The sequence below is a fragment of the Acomys minous genome, assembly GCF_964271855.1.
Source record: "Acomys minous genome assembly, chromosome: 12".
Taxonomy (NCBI): Eukaryota; Metazoa; Chordata; class Mammalia; order Rodentia; family Muridae; genus Acomys; species Acomys minous.
Window position 1 is genome coordinate 99,202,547 of NC_140493.1, and position 6,467 is coordinate 99,209,013.

At 47.9% G+C, this 6,467-nt stretch overlaps 1 pseudogene across 1 annotated transcript; it reads left to right on the forward strand.

Annotated features, from left to right (window-relative positions):
- The first annotated feature begins 2,830 nt into the window (after positions 1-2,830).
- On the forward strand, positions 2,831-3,599 carry LOC311578405 (transmembrane protein 134-like; annotated as a pseudogene). Its single transcript has one exon. The product of its transcript is annotated as a transmembrane protein 134-like (transcript).
- Positions 3,600-6,467: the final 2,868 nt, after the last annotated feature.

The following is a 6,467-nucleotide window of genomic DNA, read 5'->3' on the forward strand; positions in this document are numbered from 1 at the left end:
AGAGGCAGGCGGATCACTGTGAGTTTGAGGCCAGATGGGTCTACAAAGTGAGTCCAGGACAGCTAGGACTGTAAGAGAAACCCTGTCTTGGGGGGGGAAATGGTGCATGCCTTTAATCCCAGCACTCGGGAGGCAGAGGCAGAGGCAGATGGATCGTTGTGAGTCTACAAAGTGAGTCCAGCAATGTCAAGGCTACACAGAGAAACCCTATCTGGAAAAAACCAAAACCAACCAACCAAAACCCAATATTATATGTATATAGCACAATAATACATAATAATAATGCCATTGCTTTTCATAGCAAACCACAATGAAACATTGGTCATATACATTAGGATAGCTTCTGAGAAAGAGCCTCCCTTCTGGTAAACCCAAATCCAAACACTGAGGGTATGGAGCTCAGAACCCTGTGGACTGCTGGAGGGAATCTGAAATGGTGCCACTGCTGTGCAGAAGAGGAAAGAGGATGGTCACTCCTCATGAAGTCACCACATGGGCCCAGCTACTGCACTTCTGGTTACATCCCCAAGAGATATTTCTACATCCATGCTCAGTTATTGGAGGAGCAAATGGATAGTCATAGTGAGAAACATGCAAGCAGCACGACATTATTCTACATCCACCATCCTGGCTTCAAGACAGGGTCTCACTCTATAGCTCAGTCTGGCCTTGAACACTCAACCCTCCTGCCTCAGATTCCTAAGTTATGGGGTTCTAAGCATGTGCTATCATATCTGGTTTTATTTAGTGTTAATTTTTTTCTTTGTTGTTATTTTTGCTTGCTTGTTTGTTTGTTTTTTGGTTTTTCGAGACAGGGTTTCTCTGTGTAGCCTTGGCTGTCCTAGACTCACTTTGTAGACCAGGCTGGCCTCAAATTCACAGCGATCCACCTGTCTCTGCCTCCCAAGTGCTGGGATTAAAGGCGTGTGCCACCATGCCTGGCTTGTTTTTTGTTCTTCGAGACAGGGTTTCTCTGCATAACAGCCTTGGCTGTCCTGTACTCTCTTTGTAAATAAAGCTGGGTTGAACTCACAAAGATCCGCCCGCCTCTGCTTCTAGAGCTGTTTGTTTGTTTGTTTGTTTGTTTTGAAACAGGTTTCTCTGTGTAGCCCTGGCTGTCCTAGAACTAGCTCTGTAGACCATGTTGGCCTCAAACTCAGAGATCTGCCTGCCTCTGCCTCCCAAGTGCTGGGATTAAGGGCTTGTGCCCACCACCACCCAGCTCTTTTAAAATGTTATGCATATGAGTGTCTTGCTTATATGTATGTGTGTCATATGCACCATGTGTATACCTGGTGCTCTTGTAGGTCAGAAGAGAGTGTCTGATCACATACAACTGAAGTTATGGATGGTTATAGCCACTATGGGAACCAAACCCAGGATCTCTGCAAAAGCAACAAGGGCTCTTAACCATTGAGCCTCTTAAACTCCATTGCACTCTTTGTTTGTTTTTCGAGACAAGGTTTCTCTGTGTAGTCTTGGCTGTCCTGGACTCACTTTGTAGACTAGACCAGGCTGCCCTTGAACTCACAGTGATCCACCTGCCTCTGCCTCCTGAGTGCTGGGATTAAAGGTGTGTTGCCACCACTTCCCAGCAGCTGCAATTACCTTGGAAGGACTGTGTCTATCAACACCCTGTCTTGGAGTGAGGAGGGACTCACAAGGCTCCCGGAGGATCGACTGTCTGTCAGTGGCTGCTGTGAGAGAGGCACTTTCTTCAGTGGTGTAGCCACTGGTCAGAGGCCCATAGCTTGTGGGCAGCACGAATGGAGCTCACTGGGTCACACACAAAGACAAGAAAGCAGAAGGGGACTAGTTGAGGGAAGAAGTAGATCAGCAAGGAAGGGGGGAGGGGCAGGAGAGGTGGCTCAGTGGTCAAGAGCACTGCCCGCTCTTCCGAAGGACCCGGGTTCAATTCCCAGCAACCACATGGCAACTCACAACTGTCTGTAACGACAAGATCTGACACCCTCCCACCAATGCACATAGATTAAAGTTAAATTAAAAAAAATATATATATATAAAAGGAAGATGGGAAGATGGGAGTAACCCTGAAGCACGTATGTACAAGCAGGGAAGCGCCGTGATGGGTCCCGTCGTCATGTGTAATTGACACAGGCTAATAAACACACACAGAATAGAGACCCCACAGGGGTAGCCTGGTGGTTTCCAGAAAGTGCTGAGAAGAGGAAGTCAATTTCTTAGTGGGTAGCTTTGGTTTCACAAGATGAAAATCTGGAGAGAGGCTGTACGGCAAAATAACCAGATTGATGGAATTGTGTGCTTAAAAGACTTAAGACAGTGATTTTATGTCTGCTTTGCCTACATTTTTAGAAAAGAAAGTCGTTCACAAGTTACTTACAGGATGGAGAGATGGCTCAGCAGTTCTTGGTGCTCTCGTAGAGGGACCCAGGTTTGGTTCCCAGCACCCATATGTTAGCTCGTAACCCTTTTTAATTCCAATTCAGGGGCTCCAACACACTCTTCTGGCCTCCCCTGGAACCAGGCACACACGTGGTGCATAGACATATGCGAAGACAAAACACCCACACATATAGAAATAAATAATAAAAATGAATCAAAAGGGAATTTGCAACAATTCTTTTTCTTTTTCTCTTTTGGTTGGGACAGGGTCTCTGTGTGTTAGCCTTGTGCTGGGACTACAGGCATGCGCCACCATGCCTGGCCACACATTTGTTTATTCTAACTTGTGGTTTAGTTGTACTTGAGGATGGTGTCTATGATGAAAGTTAGCTTGTCAGAAAGCGGCTGGTGCTGGGAGCCCAGGCGGCGGGGGTCATGAGCGCCTCCAGGCCCCAGGTCAGCATCGATGACGGGGCCTGGGCCTGAGTCCAGCGGGGTCGCCCGCTTCAGGCCGTGGTATCTGGAACACTGGGCCGTGTTCGAGGTGGCTGATGAAATCAAGCAGTCCGGGCTCGCTACCAGAACCTGGAAAATGACGAGGATGGAGTTCCCGCCTCTCCAGAGCCCGATCAGGGAGGGAGTCAGTACCAGGGATTCTGGGCATGTGTCTATCCTGAGCTCACAGGAGTCCTTCAGCAGCAGCAGCAGCAGCCGCCGCAGCCGCAGCAGCACCCAGCGCTCCTACAATACCTGCTGCAACATCCTTTGATACAGAAAAACTGCCTGGTAGTGCTGGCCTCCTTCCTGCTTCTGCTGCTGGGGGTAGGTGTCTCCAGCGCCATCTTCTCCGCCCCTAGTGTCCTGGGATAGTCCCTGGAGTCTACCACGTGATTATCTATTGTGCTGTCAAAGGCCGCTGGGACTTCCAATTCTACCCGCCCTACTTTGAGAAGTGAGCTGCATCTGGCCAATGAGATATCAGTGACCCAAGGCCTCAGGCCACCTTCACTTGTCCACAGGGCAGTCCTCTAGCATGTGCCCTGTTCTGTTCCTTTCACCTGGAAGGAAAAGGTCCTCTGGGACCCTCATAACCACTAGCCCCCCCTGGATTTGCTCAGGAAGTTTGGGGCATGTCAGCCTGGGGATGTCGCCATTGACCCGATGTGTGCCTTAACTTATTGCTGGGCTCTGGGCTCCTGGGTTGGTGTAATTTTGTGCTAATAAAAGATTAATTAGCCGGGCGTGGTGGCGCACGCCTTTAATCCCAGCACTTGGGAGGCAGAGGCAGGCGGATCGCTGTGAGTTCGAGGCCAGCCTGGTCTACAAAGTGAGTCCAGGACAGCCAAGGCTACACAGAGAGACCCTGTCTCGAAAAACCAAAAAAAAAAAAAAAAAAAAAAAAAAAAAAAAAAGATTAATTAATTCCAAAAATAAATAAATAAAGAAGGTTAATTTGTCAAGAGTAAAACAAGGGCTGGAGAGCTTGCTCAGAGGTTAAGAGCACTGGCTATTCTTCCAGAGGTCCTAAGTTCAATTCCCAGCAACCACAGGGTGCCTCACAGCCATCTATGAGATCTGGTGCCCTATTCTGGCCGGCAGGCACACATTGTGTATGTAATAAATCTTTAAAAGAAGAAAGAATAAAACAAGCCAGATGCCTGTAATCCCAGCATTTGGGAAGCAGAGGCAGGTGGATCTGTGATGTCAAGGTCAGTCTAGTCCACAGAATTACAAGGCTGTTACAAAAGGAAACCCTGTCTAGTGAGGGTGGATAAGGAGGGGGAGGGAACGTTAACTAGCAAGTGAAATCTTGGACATCTCATGTGAGACTGCAGCATCTTTTGGAAAGATTGCTGGTTCTGTCAGGCTGGAGACACAGTAAGTTCTTCAGCTTCAGAGACAAACACGCCAATGTTGACTTTGCTCTGTGGCCTGTTAGATGAGGCAAGGTTTCCCTTTTTACTCCCCAGGGAGGTGCTCCCTAACTACTGAGGAGGAGGAGGTTCCACCCTAACACGTCTTCAGTTTCTGTTTTCTTTTGCATTGTTGGAGATGGGCTCTCAGTGAGGCTGGCCTCAACCTCAGAGCTTCCTGCTTTCCAGGCAAGCACTCTAGCCGTGCAGCCACACTCCCAGCTCCCTCTGCTTTTACTTGGAAATTCCTTTACAAGGTCTCATTAATGTTTAATAAAGACTTTCGTTTGTAAAGCTCTTTCTCTAAAGGTCTGTGTGTTTGTATTGAGTGTATGAATGTGTGTGTGTCTCCTGACATGTTCCTGACTGAGGCGTTTGTGGATGATTTCCGATTCCTTGGAGTTTGAGTTACAAGTATTTGGAAAAAACGTGGCTTGTCACAATGGTGCGCATCTGTAATCCCAGCACTCGGGAGGCAGAGGTAGGCAGAACTCTGTGAGTTCAAGGCCAGCCTGGCCTACAAAGGGAGTCTAGGACAGCCATGCTATACAGAGAAACCTCCGTCTTGAAAAACAAAAAACGAGCCAGGAGTGGTGGCACAGCACTTAGGAGGCAGAGGTGGGTGGATCATTTTGAGTTTGAGGCCAGTTTGGTCTACAGAGTGTAGCCCAGGATAGCCAGGGCTGCACAGAGAAACTCTGTCTCAAAAAGTCAAACCAAAACAACCCCCCCCCCACAAAACAACAAAGATTTTTGGTTTTCGAGACAGGGTTTCTCTCCTTTTAAATTTTTTTGAGACATGATTTCTCTGTTACCTTGGCAGTCCTAGGCTTGCTTTGTAGACCAGGCTGGCCTTGAACTCACAATCCACCTGCCTCTGCTTCCTGGGTACTGGGATTAAAGGTGTGCACTACCACGCCAGGCTGGAAATATTGTTTGTCTAATGTAGCCTTGGCTGTCCTGGACTTGCTTTGTAGATCAGGCTGGCCCAAATTCACAGGGATCTGCCTGTCTCTGTCTCCCGTAGTGTTGGGATTACAGGCTTGTGCCACTTGATCCAGCTTGTTTTACTCTTTACTTTAATCCTCAAGCACAACTAAACCACAAATTATAAGAAACAAATGTGTAAACCGGGCGGTGGTGGTGGCGGCGGCGGCGCACGCCTTTAATCCCAGCACTTGGGAGGTAGGGGCAGGCAGATCACTGTGAGTTTGAGGCCAGCCTGGTCTACAAGAGTCCAGGACAGCCAGCCGGGCGTGGTGGTGCACACCTTTAATCCCAGCACTTGGGAGGCAGAGGCAGGTGGATCGCTGTGAGTTCAAGGCCAGCCTGGACTACAAAGTGAGTCCAGGACAGCCAAGGCTACACAGAGAAACCCTGTCTCGAAAAACCAAAAAACAAAACAAAACAAAAAAACCAAAACCAAATGTGTATAAACCAATTTACAGGGAATTGCATTTGCTTGCCTTTTTTTTTTTTTTTTTTTTTTTTTTTTTTGGCTTCCTTTTAGATTGGCTAGAGATGGCTTGGTGGTGAAGAGCACTTTCTGCTCTTCCAGAAGACTGAGTTTCGGGTCATAGCACCCATGTCAGGCAGTTCACAGCTAACTGCACATGTGGAGTTAGAACAACCTGAGCAGTGAGCAGGGTGTGGAGACAAGCGCAGGGCAATCCCTGTGAGCTCATGGCCAGCCTAGTTTACAGTGAGTTGCAAGCTACAGTGAGACCCTGTCTAAAAACAAACCCAAATCAGAGGCTTTTTTATCTTTTATTTTTTGGTTTTTGGAGACAGGGTTTCTGTGTAGCCTTGCTGTCCTAGACTCGCTTTGCAGACCAGGCTGGCCTGAGTGCTGGGATTAAAGGCATGTGGCATCACACCAGAAGCGAGGTTTGGTCCCTCCCTCCCTCCTTCCTCACGGGGGTTTTCTTAGCCCAGAGTGGCCTCAAATTCAGGATTAGCATTCCTTAGCCTCAGAATAGTTGAAATTCTTACAACTATGTCTAGCTACTTTTCTATTTACTTTCTTTACAGAGATTAGTGATGACCGAGGGGACCTATTTCTGCCACAGCTGTGACGCAAGTTTACTTTAAAAGCTTTTTCCTAAGACAACCAACCAAGATTCCATATACAGGATTCTTAGATCAGACCTTGACTGAACTGCCCAAACCATGCAAACACTTCTCCCTTAT